Source organism: Carex rostrata, chromosome 3 (assembly GCF_964058835.1).
Source record: "Carex rostrata chromosome 3, lpCarRost1.2, whole genome shotgun sequence".
Taxonomy (NCBI): Eukaryota; Viridiplantae; Streptophyta; class Magnoliopsida; order Poales; family Cyperaceae; genus Carex; species Carex rostrata.
Window position 1 is genome coordinate 9,825,622 of NC_135920.1, and position 17,638 is coordinate 9,843,259.

Consider the following 17,638-nt stretch of genomic DNA (forward strand, 5'->3'; position numbering starts at 1 on the left):
ATCAAATTTTACATTTTGTTAAACTGAGTGTATGATTTCTGATTTATATCTTTTTCTGGGCAGCAATATGGTCAATGGACTCTGAAAGGTCTGTGCTTCATATCTATCATGAGCTTATAAAGGTGGTCATTGGGGGTCAGTTTATTTTTTTTAATACTTGAAAGGTGGGTATATTTTGGTTGTATTTAGAAGTTAGTCTTCTATTAGCAATGTTGTTTTACTGCTTTTATAATATTGGAAAAATGTATGATGATTATATTACGTTGGTCAATGTTTATTAGTTGCTTTCTATGTACTCTTTTACGTGTTTTATGTAAATTTTGTTGAATGAGAATTTGGGAATTGGTAAATAGTACTGGGTTGGTACCAGATTGGTACAGGGAGAGGATTGTAAAATTGAATTATGCTTTCTTGCCTATAGGTAGCTAATTTTAGATGTCGGATTTTCCACGCAAATATTGGTAATTTATGTGCCTGCAGAAAGTGCAAATCATATTCTTGCAAATAGTCAGTCATGTAATAACAAAATCATTTTACCATGCAAATAAACATATGGGGCCCACGTTAACTAGTCTTGCAAATAGTCTAGTGGGTCCCGCGTTCCCTTACCATGCAAATACTATGGTGGGACCCACGTCTGCTTACCTTGCAAATAGTATAATGGGACCCACACTCTCTTCTCTTGCAAATGCTCCGAACTGGGTCAACTCTCGAAGTATTTGCATGGTTAGTTATTGCATGCCAAGGCTCATGTAACAGACTTATTGCATGGCTGTCCTTGTAAATACTGACTATTTGTATGGAGGGTATTTGCATGGTTGCACTTGCATACCTAAGGTCATGCAAAAAGCCATTTTGGGGCTTGTTGCATGCCAAAGGCCATGCAACAAGCCATTTTCGTTGTCATGCAATAAAAGATTATTCTAGTAGTGGTAAATTTTGTTAAATGATAATCTGGGAATTGGTAAACAGTACTGGGTTGGTATCAGATTGGTACAGGGAGGGAGGATTGTAAAATTGGATTATACTTTATTGTCTCAAGGTGGCTCATTTTAGACGTCGAATTTTCCACGCAAATAGTGGTAATTTATGTGCATGTAAAAAGTGCAAATTATGTCCTTACAAATAGTCAGTTATGTAATAAATACATATTACTCCCATGTAATAATGAAATCATATTTCCATGCAAATAAATATATGGAGCCCACGTTAACTAGCCTTGCAAATAGTCTAGTGGGTCCTGTGTTCCCTTGCCTTGCAAATACAATGGTGGGACCCACGTCTGCTTACCTTGCAAATAGTACAATAGGACCCACACTCTCTTCAAACTGGGTCAACTCTCGAAGTATTTGCATGGCTAGTTATTGCATGCCAAGTCTCATGTAACAGACTTATTGCATGGCTGCCCTTGTAAATACCGACTATTTGTATGGAGTTATTTGCATGGTTGCACTTGCATGCCTAAGGTCATGCAAAAAGCCATTTCGGGGCTTGTTGCATGCTAAAGGCCATGCAACAAGCCATTTTCGTTGTCATGCAATAAAAGATTATTCTAGTAGTGAATTTAATGAAACTATGCGACCAAAATTAACTGACAACAGTAACTGGGGCTGTCAATTAGGAGTTTTTATGGATCATAAGTGGAATGAACATAATTGTGAATAAAAATTCGAAAATATCATTTTAAATTCTTTGACGCCAGAATTTTTTATTAATACCCTAAAAATAAATGAAATTAATGAATATGCCCTCGATTTTTTATTTTAAAAAAAAAAATGCCTTGACAGCCCAGTTGGGGGGCAGCCAGCTCTCAGCACCAAACCGGGTTCTCATAACTAGTATTATTTTTTAAAAGATAATACTAATTAAGGATTTGACCTTGATTTTTAATAATTTATTAATTAGTATTATTTTTTTTTAACTTTAAACAGTCATAATTTTGGCTAGAAAAGTCAGATTTGTGAATATGACCCCAATTTGGAAAGGAGGGGACGAGATGGTTTCGACCTTGCCCGTCGGATGACTAGGCACACGACGGAATCAGAATTGCAAAAAAACATTATTTAGTGCCTCAAAAATTCAGTTTAAGTTTTATATCAACGATAGATATATAACGACCGATATTAGTTTTTTTAAAAGTCTAAGAGATTATTCAAGAATTACTCATATAATTATTTTAAAATGCATTTAGTATTTATTGTGTGCGTTTGATTATTCAAGCAAATAGTATATGTTGACAATAATCAAATAATCCAATTATTCTCTAAAAAAAAGAGAAGAAGTTGACATTCGATGCAATCTAACCATATTTTCTTGTGTATATTTGAATAAAATAAATTATTAAGAATCAATGCCAAGTTCTTAATTAGTGTTATCTTTAGACTTGTGATATCAAACTGACAAATCAAGTCAAAGTTATAAAGAGTTACGATATCACTTATCAATATATCAAATGTCTTATTTATTGGCATACAACATAAACAAGAAAACTAAAACTCCACAAAATTATTTAAATGAAAATATTATAATTAAAAAAAAGTTGACCGCCCCATTGGGGGGCTGTTTGGTGTTGAGAGCTGGCCGCTCCAGCTGGGTGGTCAGGGCAATTTAAAAAAAAAAAAATCTACGGCATATTCATTAATTTCATTTGTTTTTAGGGTATTAATAAAAAAAATTCGGCTTTCACGCTTATATTTCAATATTACAATTTTAATTATATGTATATCATTAAAACAATTGAAGAAATACTTAGTTAGAATTTTAACAGAATGCATTTTTGGTAGTTATAATATTATATTAACTAATCTCATCTATTTGAATTAGAAATACACTTAATTAAGATTGTTGGGGGATAAAAATTCAGAAAATTCAGATAGTAAAGATATTAATCAATATGAATCAAATTGAAATAATATTCCGTCTCTATCGTACGAGTCTCGTGAAATTGCCATGAAAATAATTCAGAGTTGTTACGTGTTAATTAAGGCGCCATCATAAAAGCAACTAATTGATAGTGTAGTGCAACTAAATATGATAGACAAAATGGTAATACTAAGGTTTTTTTCAACCAAAAGGAGAACGAGAGAGCGTGCTGTCTCACTCGGCTAAAGAGGCAGGAAATGGCAAGGATGCTTTCAGTTTAATTAGAAATAATATTTTCAGTGTAATCCTCAATTTGACAAATATTGTAAATAGAAATTTTAAGCAAAAATATGAAATGAAAATTTGGAGTTTTTCAAATTAAAGTTTGAACACTTAAATTTTTTTTAGAATTAGGAATAAGAAGAATGACAAACAAAGACTACGCTAACTTACTTTTACCCATTAATAAACATTGCAATTTTGATTTTACTTTCATACATTCAAAGAAAAATTAAATATGAAGTTTTAGTGGTCCCATCATCCTATAGCGTGTGTTGGATCACAGATGCCCTATTTGGATTTTGGGAGTGCATTTTGTTAGGTCAGAAACAACTTTTGGGGACGAAAGCAGGCTCCTCCAAGCTGGCCAAAGTGTAGCACCTCTTTTTCAATTTTTATTTATTTTTTTTATTTTTTTTTTTGAGGAAAAATGTGGGGTAGACCCACATTTTATTTTCATTGAACAGGTACACGAGTTTTGTAAAAGAAATTGAGAAAAAGTTAACAGCACTGCTCAAAACATTTGAGCTGTATAATGAAAAACGAAAGCATGCAATAAACCAAACACTTGACGCAAAAAGACGAAACTAAGATGAAATAAAACTGAAGTAATTCAGCTGCTGGCTTGAGCGTTTTGGTCTGATTATGCACCTGTCCTGAGCACCCTCCATTGTGTGTTTTCTAGTACAATATTTTGTACCAGTTTTCGTACCAGTGTTACTGGGACGGTTTTGATTACCAGCAAACTTTGATCATTATTGTCAATCTTTCCTGGTACAGTGGTATGCCATTTCCTCTTGTTGTTTGCTCAATTCCTTGGCATTGTTATTTTTCATTTTTTGTTTTGTTTCACTGCTAATTAATGACATCCATGTAAACATAAATATGCAAGTTTTTCTATTAAAATTTGGACGTTACATCGTTAGTTTAAGTATCCTAATTAATTAAAATCATATATGGTGAAATTATTGATCATTTAGAGATTTATACAATTCTTGGCACACATTATAGTTTTATACAATTCTATTGGCACATCATTATAGGACGATTAGACTTGTTCCTAGCCAGAGCATATTTCCTTGTAGGCCTGTTGCTTCCTGCTATGTATTAACAGATCCATATAATTTTAAAGAAATTAATTTCAAGCGACATATCAAGTCATATAACATTACATAATATAAACAACCACAATATGGAAACATTATCATACATAATACACTTGATTGAATTAATCTAAACAGACAATTTCTTTTGAATTAGATAAAGCAAAAAAAAAAAAAAAAAACTTGAGAGCTACTTTGCCTCTTTAATCTTAAAAATTAAGAAGAGAGAAGAAAAAGAAATCATCTGCCTTCACCAGAGATTAACTGAGAGAAGACATTACTATTTGTTATATCTGAGTGGCTCTCACCTGAAGTTGCAGTTCCATGGCTGACTACACTTGAAGGCATCCTTCTGATAAACGGGGCAGATGGGAAGTGTGCCTCAGAAGTGCCGCTATCGTCATACGGCTCACGTCTCACCTCCGTCTCTTGAAGCTGTAAGCAATACTCCAAATTCCATAAAACATCTCCAATTGCGGGTCGATCCATCCCGTATTCTTGCAAACACTTCTCAGCTATCTCCCCAAACTTCCTAAGCGAATTCTCATTTATCTCTCCAACAAGCCTTGGATCAATTATTTTTTCTAGTTGGCCTTGACTTAGCCACATCAACGCCCATTCAGCCAAGTTTATTTCCTCCCTTGCAAGGGATTGATCTATTACAGGTCTTGCACACAGCACCTCCAAGAGGGTCACACCAAACGAATACACATCCGACTTGTCAGTTAGCTTTTGGGTCTTGAAGTATTCTGGGTCAAGGTATCCAAATGTTCCTTTGACAGCAGTGCTGACATGCGTCTCGCCTATAGAGGCACCCAGCTTTGATAGACCAAAATCTGAGACCTTCGCCGAATAATCCTCTCCTAAAAGGATGTTGGTTGATTTTACGTCTCGATGTATGATGGTTTGCGAGTAGCCGGTATGGAGGTAGTGCAAGCCTTTGGCCGCTTCAATGCAAATCTCTAGCCTTTGCTTCCATGATAGAGATGGCAATTCATTGCCATATAAATAATTTCTCAATGGACCCTTCTCCATGTATTCATACACGAGAATCATCTCTGAGCGCTCATCGCAGTATCCTATGAGGGATACAAGGTGACGGTGACGAATTTGAGAGAGAACTTCAATCTCGGTCTGGAATTCAGGAAAACCTTGTTGGGATCGGGATGAGGCCCGTTTCACCGCAACTTTAACTCCATTGCTTAGTACACCCCTGTAGACCTTCCCAAACCCGCCCACTCCAATTTGGTTTTTTTCGTCAAAGTTGTCTGTTGCCATTTTAATTTGAGCAAAGGAGATGAGCAAGCCCAAATCAACTCTAGGTGATGCACCAATGGTTGTTGTGCCACCCGATTTGCTGGAATTATCAATTGAATTGACACCTCCAGTTATAGGAGGCCAAAATAGGTGTGTCTCCTTCACATCTGGTGTACGCTTTTGGGGTCGTTTCTTAATTGAGACAACAACAATGCATGACAATATCAGGGCTATCACAATGACACCACCAATAGTGGCTCCAAGAATAACAGCTAGATGATTCTTTTTATGGGTTGGAGGATTGGTCGTGAGATTATTTACTTTAAAAATCTCCAATCCATTAAGGAAAGCCTTATTTATGGTACTGTGCGTCTTATCCAGACCAATGTTCACAGTTATGTTTTGTGCACTCATAACATGTACAATAAAATCAAAATAGAATGGCTCCTGTATAAAGTTCGTGTAAGCACTAGGGCTCAGGTTATTTGGAAATGCCGAATAATCCATGATATAGACTGGAAATTCAAAGCCTTGACTCAGGCTATAGGTCTCGGATATAATATCACAGAAATGTAATCGGATAAGATACTGATACCCTGAGTCTACTCTGAAACCCCATGTGACGTTGATGTTAAAACCAGGATTGGAGATGAACTGAACATCAGAGACGTTTATTATTCGTGCCGAGTCATAAACGGCACCTGGGGCTATCTCCTCTGTTCTCCCTTGTGAAGGGTCATACTTTAGGCCTGTACTAGACACTGAAGTTTTATTAGAGGCATCATCGTTATAAATGTAAGGGTCATCAGTAACCCAAGTTCGCCACAGTGTATCATTGTCTGGGGTGATCAAGGGGCCTGGCATGTTTACCCGATGCACGGTTTCCAGAACCTGCTTGACTAAGTCTACACTTAATGTGGAGTCACCGATGGGTTTTGGATTCGAGCTGTTAAGCATCTCTTGTGGGGCAGTGAAGGCTTCTATAGCACTAACAAAAGCAATTGAGTTACTCTGAGGAATGAACTGGACTTCCATGTCGCTAGAATCTGTCCAAAGAAAGAACTCCTTGATTGTGGGGGAAGCTGTATTAGTCACGTTGAAATTGTCGAGCAATATGTAGTTCAGAGCATATACACTGAACTTGGCTGTTGACAATTCATAAGATGGAGCTGAAAAGGGGAGAAAGTGGAGGCGGAGCACATTAAAAGTGTTGGGGTCCATATTGTTAAATTTGTAGGTGAAATTGGAGTAAGATGCGCGAGCAGTGGAATAGAGAGAAACTGTGGAATTGTTTGGATTTGAAAGAGAGATACTTTTGCCATTTAGGAGGTTTGAACCATCATCGGCTTGGAAAATGCGACGAGGGTATTCATTGGAGAGAGTAGTGGAGTTTTTGGCACCGCAGTCTATGTAGTTATAGACGCTTGGTGTGAAAGAGGTAGCAGTAGAGAGAACAGAGAGCAGAAGAGAAAGGAGGAGAGGTGTTCGACGAAATGACTCCATTGAAGGGAGATTGATTGGTAAGGGGGGCTATGTGCGCGTCCCCGTCGAAAAATAAAGGGGGTAATGGGTGAAGAAGGTAGGGGATAGTGGAGGCTGGATAGTGAAGATAAAGGGGGTAATGACTATAAGATGCTCTGTTTTTGTTCACACGCACTAATTTAGTGGGAATATTGATTGATTGACACACAAATAGCGACATGTTTGTTCCTGTATTGACTGGGAAGGTGGACGGTTGACTTGGGTATGGACTTGTGAGAAAGGCTGGAAACAAATCTGCTACGATTCCAACGGATCGTAGGTTCCTGCGATCTCAAATCCCAACCATTTATTTATTGGAATGCATAATCTCAAAAAAAGTTACTTTTTGGTCCACGAATCCCGAAAAATATTAATAGTTGAGATTGAGATCACAGGAACCTACGATCCGTTGGAATCGTAGCAGATTTATTTCAAGGCACTGGAGGTTCCAGTGATTTATTGGAATATTCGAGGAAGTGTAGTTAACGACTATTCTACATGTCATTCTCAATCCTCTGTATCAATATATTTTGAAACATCCTCTGTAAAGGGTCGCTGCATCGTGGGCCCTCAAAAGTTCAGAGTATGAAGCAGAGTCCGCCATAAATTGAGAACTATTCTAGTAACTCGCTACACGGGACAGAGGATTGTGTCTCTAACATGATAACTGGTCTAAAATATACAGCGAGTAAATTAATGGCCTAGAAGAAGTGGCGCTGTGGCGCAAAGTTGGACTTATAAAATTTCCCTTGCACAGTAGTCTTTGCATAATGTGACCGTTTTTGTACCGACCTTACAATTGGCATCGGAGAAAACAAAATATCTTTATAAAGAGATGGATTTATATGCAAAAAAATATCTTGAATACAAAAGTACCGCAAAAAATCTAATAATTTGTTGGTTGGTCCTGCTTTTCTGATACTTTATGCCAGTAAAACAAACTTTTAGTTCTTTATTATCGAATTCTTTAAACCCATTATTTTAGTGTTGAACTGTTGATCAATCGTAAATTGGACTGGATAATTTGAGATAATATTTTTGGTGGTCTGTCAGCACAAAAGATAGAAACAATTTCATAAAGGATTTCATATTTATGGAAGGGTTAAAATTCAAAAAGAAACCCTGATTATTAATTATAAATGAGCAACAGGGTTCCCGTGACTCCCGTCTTCCCGATGGCTTAGATTTGTCCACCGACGGAATTAAATTAATTAACAAAAGAATGTCTTTACAGTTTACAAAAGATTAGTACGAAGAAACCAGACCAAAATTGTACACAATGCCAACACAGCCGCTGCACCTACAATTAACTAAGAAAATTAAAACACATGCTCAGTTATTTTTTTTCCACTTCCACTTCCTTACTATTGTCAAACTTGTATGGTACAGGCTTTGTTTTCTCTTTAAAAAAAGAAAAGAAAGACATATAGCCCGTTTCATTAAGAAACTAAAATGTATCTAGTCACCCTTATCTAATCATTCTAATAATAAAATAAGGCTGACAACATTTCCATGGCAGGCATTTCAGGCTATGCATTTAGAGTAGCTACTAAGTCATTTACTAACATTGAACTAGAACTAAACATATGGTATTTTAACAAAATGTGAAGTGTACTTCTTGTTATTATCCAAAAACATCCCTAAGCTTCTTCCTTCTCTCAATCTTCATCAAGGAGCTAGTATTGCAGGAATCTTTTTGTAGACTCCAAGAGGAATGCAATCGATATCTTGAGGAATCCACTTTGTCATCTCTTCTTAATTTTCTCCTTCAAATTCCCAAACAAATACGAAATAGTAGATATAATTAGTAAGATCAAAGTCCTCTTAGTTTTAATATTTCAAGTTCTAGAAAAGCATATAGCTCATTTTTATGCTTCCACACACACCAGCACACTGCACTCATCATCATTAGGAAGGTTTTTTTTCTTCTTATATTTGGGTAATTTTTGTGCTAACTCTAATATATCTGTTAATTATCGGACAAAACTTACAAATAACTCCGTTAATCTTCGTGCGGAAGCGGATCTTGCGAGCGTAGCAGTATCACTGGTTCTGCAAGGAATCACAAGCCGAAGCCGAAAGCCCTGCGTTTTCCACGACCTAAAACCTTCAATCCTTAACAGAATACTTCTTGGTGCTCTCTATCTTTTCTCTCTAATTTTGGCTGTTACTATTCACACGTTTTTCTGATGATTATTAGAGAGAGAGATATGAATGGTTTATATAAAACCAATGCACCTATTCATAAAGGGTTGGCATCTTTTCATAACGGGTCGGATATTGAATTTGGGTTTCCCATAACGGGCGTACCATTAATTAAATCCAACATCTCCCACTCGCACAAAATGGGATACCCGCTATAAACTAAGAGAACGTAATCTCTAATCTCTGTTAAAATTCATACAAGGAAATAGGCCGTGACCAGCATATCTTAATTTGAGAGTCTATGTTGTTATCCAACTGTTAGGTATGTATAACAACATCTAAGTAGAGCAAATATGCAGTACCCCAGATCATTAAATTACATTTTTAAGTATTATAGGATCTCTTTTATTTATTGATACAACCATACTTATATATTCACAATTATGTTACATAAACATAATTGGTGCACCAGTGAATATAACCTAATGTAACACTCAAATGATCTTTTTCTTTTATCTAGAATCTCTTAATTCCAAATCAATTTGCTATTCAGATATGTTCCATTAGATCGCATCATACATGATCATTGGTAACATTCCAAAATAACTAATTGAAAAGAAACTTCAAGTATTTAGTAAAAAATCGAAGAGTACTATGAGATCCTTTTTATCTCGCGGGTCTCACACAACAAAGAAGAAGAGATCATATCTTCTGTTACCCTGTTGGTCAATTGCACATATGGTATGAAACATATGTTACGGTATTATTCTCCATTTCTTATGGAGCGTATGTCTAATTTAAAATCCAATACCGTACAAGTGATAGTTCAGATATACATAATATCTAACTTGAGTCCACAACTCTACTTATCATATAAATTCACTAACAGGACTCCCACTTGGCATAAGACAGTTAAGGTGAATAGTGGGTATTTCACCTTCGGTCATAATAATATATTCATATGACCTCATCTTGATTTTCTATCAAGGCGATGTATATTTTAAGCACTTGCTCTCACATTTTGTATCATGTCTAGCTTAAAATCAATCTTATTTCTATGTCCTACCAAGACATAGAAGCGATTGCCTGTGTGAGAAGGCCAATCAACTGTCTGACATACCTTTCATTTTATATCTCATGTGTTATGCTAAATATATTGATATTAAATAATTTGTAACAATTATAACATAAACGTATAAGTAAAAAAAAAACATTCATTGCATTTATCCCACAAATACAAATATACATAATATATACTGTTCAATCAAAATATATATATAACTACAATCTACGTAACCCTAGAGATTTCACATGGCCAATAAACACATCTCTAGGTATTGCCTTTGTAAAAGGATCTGCCACCATTTTGTGTGTAGATATGTACTGCATGCAAACTTGCTTTCTCGCCACCATGTCTCTAACGAAGTTATACTTAGTATCAATGTGTTTGGTCTTTGAGTGATACTTGGGATCTTTTGTATAAGCGATTGCTGCTTGGCTATCGCTGTATACCAACACTGAGTTAGTTTCATTCTCACCGAAACCCAAGTGATTCAAAAATCTTTTAAGCCAAACTGCTTCTTGTACTGCTACTGAAAATGCTACAAATTCAGCTTCCATTGTGGATAAGGATATGCAACTCTGTTTCTTACTACTCCAAGAGATAGCTCCATTACTAAGTAAGAAAACATAGCCTGAGGTAGATTTTCTTTCATCTAAATCTCCTCCCCAATCAGCATCTGCGTAACCCATGAGTTGCAGATTTTCTCCTTGAAAACACAATGAATAATCCGCAGTACCTTTCAGATATCTAAGTATTCTTTTTACTGCTTTCCAATGGGACTGTCCTGGATTGGCTTGATATCTACTCACCATCCCAACGGCGAAACTGATATCTGGCCTAGTACACATCATAGCATACATGAGGCTGCCAACAGCACTTGAGTAAGGAACTTTTTCCATTTGTGCTTTTTCATCTGGAGTCTTTGGACACATTCTTAAACTAAGACCTTCGTCTTTTGCTATAGGAGTATCAATGGGTTTACAGTCTTGCATATGAAACTTTTCAAGTACTTTCTTGATGTAATGCTCTTGTGATAGAGCTAACATCTTCTTGGAACGATCTCTTTCAATCTTCACTCCAAGAATGTATGCTGCTTCACCCATATCCTTCATATCAAAATTGGAGGATAACCATTCTTTAATGATTTGTACATACTCTTTATTGTTACTAGCCAACAGTATGTCATCCACATAAAGTGATAGAATCACAAATTTGTCTTTGGATCTTTTGACATACACACAATGGTCTTCATCAATCATTTTGAAATCAAATGATATGATTGCTTGATGAAACCGAATGTACCATTGTCTGGAAGATTGCTTGAGACCATAAATGGATCTCAACAATTTGCACACTTTGTGCTCTTGTCCTTCGGCAACAAAACCGACAGGTTGTTCCATATATATTTCTTCTTCCAGATTGCCATTTAGAAATGCAGTTTTAACATCCATCTGATGCAATTCCAAATCTAAACTGGCAACGATAGCTAGTATCAACCGTATGGAAGTAAATCTTACAACAGGAGAGAAAGTCTCTTCGTAGTCTATCCCTTCTTGCTGTGTATACCCCTTAGCAACAAGACGTGCCTTATACCTCTCAATTGAGCCGTCAGCTAGACGTTTAATCTTGAGAACCCATTTGTTCCCAATTGCCTTGCGTCCTTCAGGGAGGTCAACTAATTCCCAAACACTATTTGATCTCATTGACTCCATTTCTTCTTCCATTGCTTTCATCCATTTCTCTTTAGCAGGACAAGTGAGAGCCTCTCGAATATTTCTTGGCTCTTCTTCATCTTGCATGACAATCATGTAAGATTCATTTTCGATTGGAAAATGACGTTTAGGGACTCTAGCACGATTGCTATGCCTAATTTGTGATTGTGCTGAACTTGGCTCAGCATCATCTACATACTTGCTCCCACTTGGATGAGATACTGTTGGAGGTTCAGGAATATGCACCAAACGATTTGCAACAATCAAATCATCTTGCTCCTCCTCTACTTCATATAGAGAAAATTCCTGACCTATCTCACCCTTTCTTGGAAATTCATTTTCCAAGAAAATGACATCTCGGGACTCAAATTCTGTTACACTCCCACTCGATTGTTCACCAATGAACACATAACCTTTGGAATGTTCAGAGTATCGTATAAATATACTCTTTTTACCTCTTGGACCCAATTTACCATGTTGATGAGATGAATCATGAACAAAGGCAGCACATCCCCAAGGTCTCAGATTACTAAGATCTGGTTTTCTATTAGTCCAAAGTTCGTAAGGAGTTGAAGAAACAGATTTAGAAGGTACACGATTTAGAATATAGGCAGCTGTCAATAATGCATCACCCCAAAAATTGATTGGCAGATTTGCTTGAGCCATCATTGACCTAACCATTTCCAAAAGAGTCCGATTTCTCCTTTCAGCCACTCCGTTTTGCTGTGGAGTATATGGCATGGTTAGTTGCCTTAGTATTCCTTTTTCTTCGCACATTTGTTTGAACTCATCAGACAAATATTCGCGACCGCGATCCGTTCTTAAGGCCTTAACCTTTCTGTCTAATTGATTTTCACATAAAGTTATAAATTTCGTGAAACAAGCAAGAGCGTCAGATTTATGAGATATCAAATAGACGTGACCATATCGCGTATAATCATCAATGAAGGTGATAAAGTATCTACCTCCATGTCGTGCCCTCACATTCATTGGTCCACAAATGTCAGAATGAATTAATTGCAATGGAAATTCAGATCTGGTTCCTGTTCCAAACGGTTTTCTTGCCATTTTTCCTTTTAAACAATTTTCACATGTTGGTAGACTAACCCTTTCAATTTGGCCTAACATGCCTTCCTTGGCTAATCTATCCATTCGTTGCTGTCCAATATGGCCTAATCTCATATGCCATACATTCACATTAACATTAACATTTTCATCAGCATATGATGTAATTAAAGAAAAATGGGTATTAGAAGTCATCATATTAATAACATCCAGAATAATAAAACCATTCGATACATATCCATAACCATAACACACATTATCCAGATACAACTTAATACAAGTACCACACATGTTCAAAGTAAATCCAAATCTAAGAAGAACAACTACAGATACAAGATTTCGTCGAATGTCAGGTGCAAAGAGAACATCATGTAAGAGGAGGGTTCGACCATCACGCATATCCAACTTGCATGTGCCTATACCCTTGACTGGTACACGAGAGTTGTTTCCTACATAAAGCCATTTTGAACCTTGCGGAATTCGACGAAAATCCACAAACAAATCACGGTCTTTGGCTACATGGTCTGTTGCCCCTGAGTCTACAGTCCACAAAGGATGAGAATCAGCAATAAAAACAGAACTGGAAACATATGAAAAATATGAAAGTTTTTCTATAATTTGTACCTTGCGGGGCTCTTTGCATTCACGAGCATAGTGACCCTTCTTGCCACAATTGAAACACTTGATCTTGGCCTTATTATGCTTCTTAAAATTCTGAGAAGCCTTTCCCTTGCCACGATCTTGCCCCTTATGTTTTTTCTCTTGTTTGCCCTTCTGACCATAATTTGACTTACGCTTCTGGCCTTGCCCTCCATGAGAGCTTGAACCAGCCAAATGCACAGCAGATTCAGTTTCTTGAGGCTTGGATGCCTCAATACGATCTTCCTCAAGTTCCAGATGCCTTGCTGCATCGTTGAGAGTTTTAATACTCTCATTGTGGGTCAGATTCACCTTCATGTGTTCCCAAGTATGAGGAAGTGAACGAATCACTGCTTGAAGTTGTTGCTCTTCAGTCAAAACATGGCCAGCGTCCTTCAACTCACTAATCATATTTGACATCTCCCTGAGATGTTGCCGCATGCTATGATTAGGACGCTTCTTGTAAGTGTCAAACTTGATGGTGAGTTGTCTCAGTTTTGTAACAGAAGTTCCACCAAACTTCTGCTTCAAAGCAAGCCACATCTCTTTTGCAATCTCATGTTGCCTAAACTCACGCATCACATCATTATCCATACTGCTCAGCAATGTAATACGAGCAATGGAGTTCTTCTTTTTCCAGGACTCATATGCAGCACTATCAGCAATGTGCTTTGCAGTTGTACCTTTTTCTGGTTCGGTTAGAATATGATCCAGGACCGAAAGAACCTCTTGTTCTTCCAGGACATACTGAATTTTCATGGCCCAAATTTCATAATTATCGCCATTCAGTTTTTCACCCTTATTGAGTTCTGCCACAATATTCCTAGATGCAGATGCCATTTCACTAAGAATTTACAATTAAACTAAGTTAGGACATATCACAATTCTGATGGCATAATACAAATTATTTAATACCTAGCATAACAATTCTAGTTTTACAACAACTGTGAAATAATTTAATAATAATAATACTTATAGATTAAAATCGAAAGATCACTAAGTTCACAATCATCATTTAATTCTATAAATTTTATTACTATTAATTATTCACTGTGCAAAACTCCCACTAAAATTATACAAATAATATATAAACGAAAATTATATATAAAAAAATTGATACAGAATAATGCATAATTTCAAAAAAAAATAGATGCATAAATCCATATTAAAAAAAATATATATATATATATAAATATATATATTCGAACTAATTGTATAAAACAATATAATTTGATACAAAAAAAAAAATTATTTATACAAATAATTCTATGAATTTAAAAAAAAATTCGGACTAGAATCATTTGGATTGAAAATTCATAATGGAAAGTATACTGTTTTGAAGTATATATAACAAAGAATCAAGATGGTGACAAGAAATTCAATGTGGTGTGGTGGTAAGGTCCTTAGTTTCCTATACAACATGCCCCGGGTTCAAGCCTCAGTGGCCACAAAAACATTTTTTTTCGCGGTTCACAAGCAAGAAGTGGACCAAGTCTATTTAGTTTGAACCGGTGCATACAACCTCTCCATTTCTCACAGTAATGGACACATCCATTGGCGCTGGTTGAACTAAAAATGGATTCTATACAATCCAGAAGTATAAAAATGGTACATACCAAATATCAACCATCAAATCCGAAAAAATAGAAATTCGGCAAGTTCCGAAAATTCTTGAGAAAAAATGGTTCTTTGGACGGTTGTGATTCATTTGGACCAAAAAATTGTCCAACCAGTTGTATTAGATCCATAATAAACTAAAGATGCATGGTTTTGTTTTGCATCTCCCATTTTCACTATACAACATCACTGTTTTGCAATGCATCTCCAAAATATACATTTAAAAAATCTCCAAAACAATGAATACAAATATAAAACGTATTTATATCTGAAAAATTAATTTTATAAAACGTATTTTATAAAAATTTGTGAATAAAAAAAAAATACGTATTAAAAAAAATTTGTGATTCAAATCTTAAAATTAATTTTCGGAAATTCTCCAAAAAATCTGAAAATTTCTTTACAATTAATTTTCGGAAAATTTTCAGAAAAAAAAAATTAATTATAACAGATTTTACGTATGTATTAAAACCAGAATACATGCCATAACTAGTGCTCTGATACCAATGTTAATTATCGGACAAAACTTACAAATAACTCCGTTAATCTTCGTGCGGAAGCGGATCTTGCGAGCGTAGCAGTATCACTGGTTCTGCAAGGAATCACAAGCCGAAGCCGGAAGCCCTGCGTTTTCCACGACCTAAAACCTTCAATCCTTAACAGAATACTTCTTGGTGCTCTCTATCTTTTCTCTCTAATTTTGGCTGTTACTATTCACACGTTTTTCTGATGATTATTAGAGAGAGAGATATGAATGGTTTATATAAAACCAATGCACCTATTCATAAAGGGTTGGCATCTTTTCATAACGGGTCGGATATTGAATTTGGGTTTCCCATAACGGGCGTACCATTAATTAAATCCAACAATATCTGATAAAAACTTCCAATCAGTGAAGTAATTTTGGCTTTTTCTCATCCAAAACCAAATAGTTTACACTAAAGAACATGTTACTAATAAATAGTCTAGTGTCTTAACTATTTTACAGAATTGATATCTAATCTCACTATCCAATTTTTTTTTACCCATAATGTCTTGGTAAGAATTCTATTGTTATTGGCTAACCACATGAAAATTTTGATTTTATTTGGAATTGGTAATATCCACCATATCAATGTTTAGTTTGGTTGCATCCCTCTAAAATTCAGGAAATTTAAGTTCACCAGGGAGTTCTTCTGATTGGATATTATGAACAAGTAGTAAAATCTCTTTCCATTCACTCAGCAATAGTCCTGTTAATTGTCTAGAAAACAAAACTGTTGTACCCTTGGAGCTAATTATGTACTGCAGAGAGTATCTATGCACATCCTAGAAAGAGAAGGGTATTCAGTTGCTAATGAGCATTGACCATACCAAAACATATTTCCTTGAGTGAGGTATATAATAGCTACTACATCCTCCAATATGGCTAATATTCATTATTTCTGATCAGAAATTAATTAATAAGGTGATACTGATACATGAGTTTCAAGTGCTAAGTATTTTTGGTAAATGACTTTTTTTCCAGAGTCTATGGTACATGCTTTAATTGTGGCGTTTCCAATTTTAAAGAAAATAGTTATAAATAAATTTTGATAGTTTAATATACTACTAATATACTAGTTCTAACCTACTGACATGATAATATTCATTTATTGAGAGGTGATAAATAGAAAATCTTTCTTTGTAAGTGTGAGCAAAAGGAAGTTTGTTTGGACTTGGGAAAGATGCTTGTATCTGACATCCAAGCTAAATCCACATCCTCTGCATTAACGATCCGTTTGAGTTAATTTCCGGACAATGCGATTAATATTCGGGCCAATCCGACATAGTGCTGATTTAATCAGATAGTCCAGATCTTAACTCAAAATTTGAGTTAACTCAAGAGGATATGAATTCTCAATCAGAATACTATTTATTACAGCAATAAGTTGCGTTGGTATGTATAATGTACTGCATTGCTTTCTATCAAATTAAAAAAAAAATGTTAATAATTTTTTAAATAGGTTTTCTTGTGGGCAAATAACGAAACTAGTGATAAGAAGTACATTGAAAAAAAAATTAAAAAGAGAGACCAAAAAAAAATAAGAGATATTAAGTGCCTTAAGTTAATAAGTAGAAAATCTTTTATAAGATAAATAATAAGATCATCTAGTACAATTATATAACAAAAAAGAAACGCCGGAAAAAATAGGAAGACTTATTCTGATCTCTCCTTGTGACATGTTGAAATGTCATTACCCGGTTTCCTGTTTGGCATCCTTGGGCCAAGATATCACTTGGCTACAATTCCTTAATTTAAAAAAGATGGAGAAACAGTTATTATATACAAGGAGTTGGGCTTTGTTGGGTTTTTAATTTTGTATCAACAAATTTCGTACCGGCCTGCTATATAT

The 17,638-nt window shown here is 35.5% G+C and overlaps 1 pseudogene across 1 annotated transcript; it reads right to left on the reverse strand.

Annotated features, from left to right (window-relative positions):
* Positions 1–4,280: 4,280 nt before the first annotated feature.
* On the reverse strand, positions 4,281–7,052 carry LOC144551368 (receptor-like protein kinase HERK 1 pseudogene; annotated as a pseudogene). Its single transcript, XR_013510811.1, has 2 exons — positions 4,428–7,052; positions 4,281–4,389 (listed from the first exon to the last, which is right to left on the reverse strand). The product of XR_013510811.1 is annotated as a receptor-like protein kinase HERK 1 pseudogene (transcript).
* Positions 7,053–17,638: the final 10,586 nt, after the last annotated feature.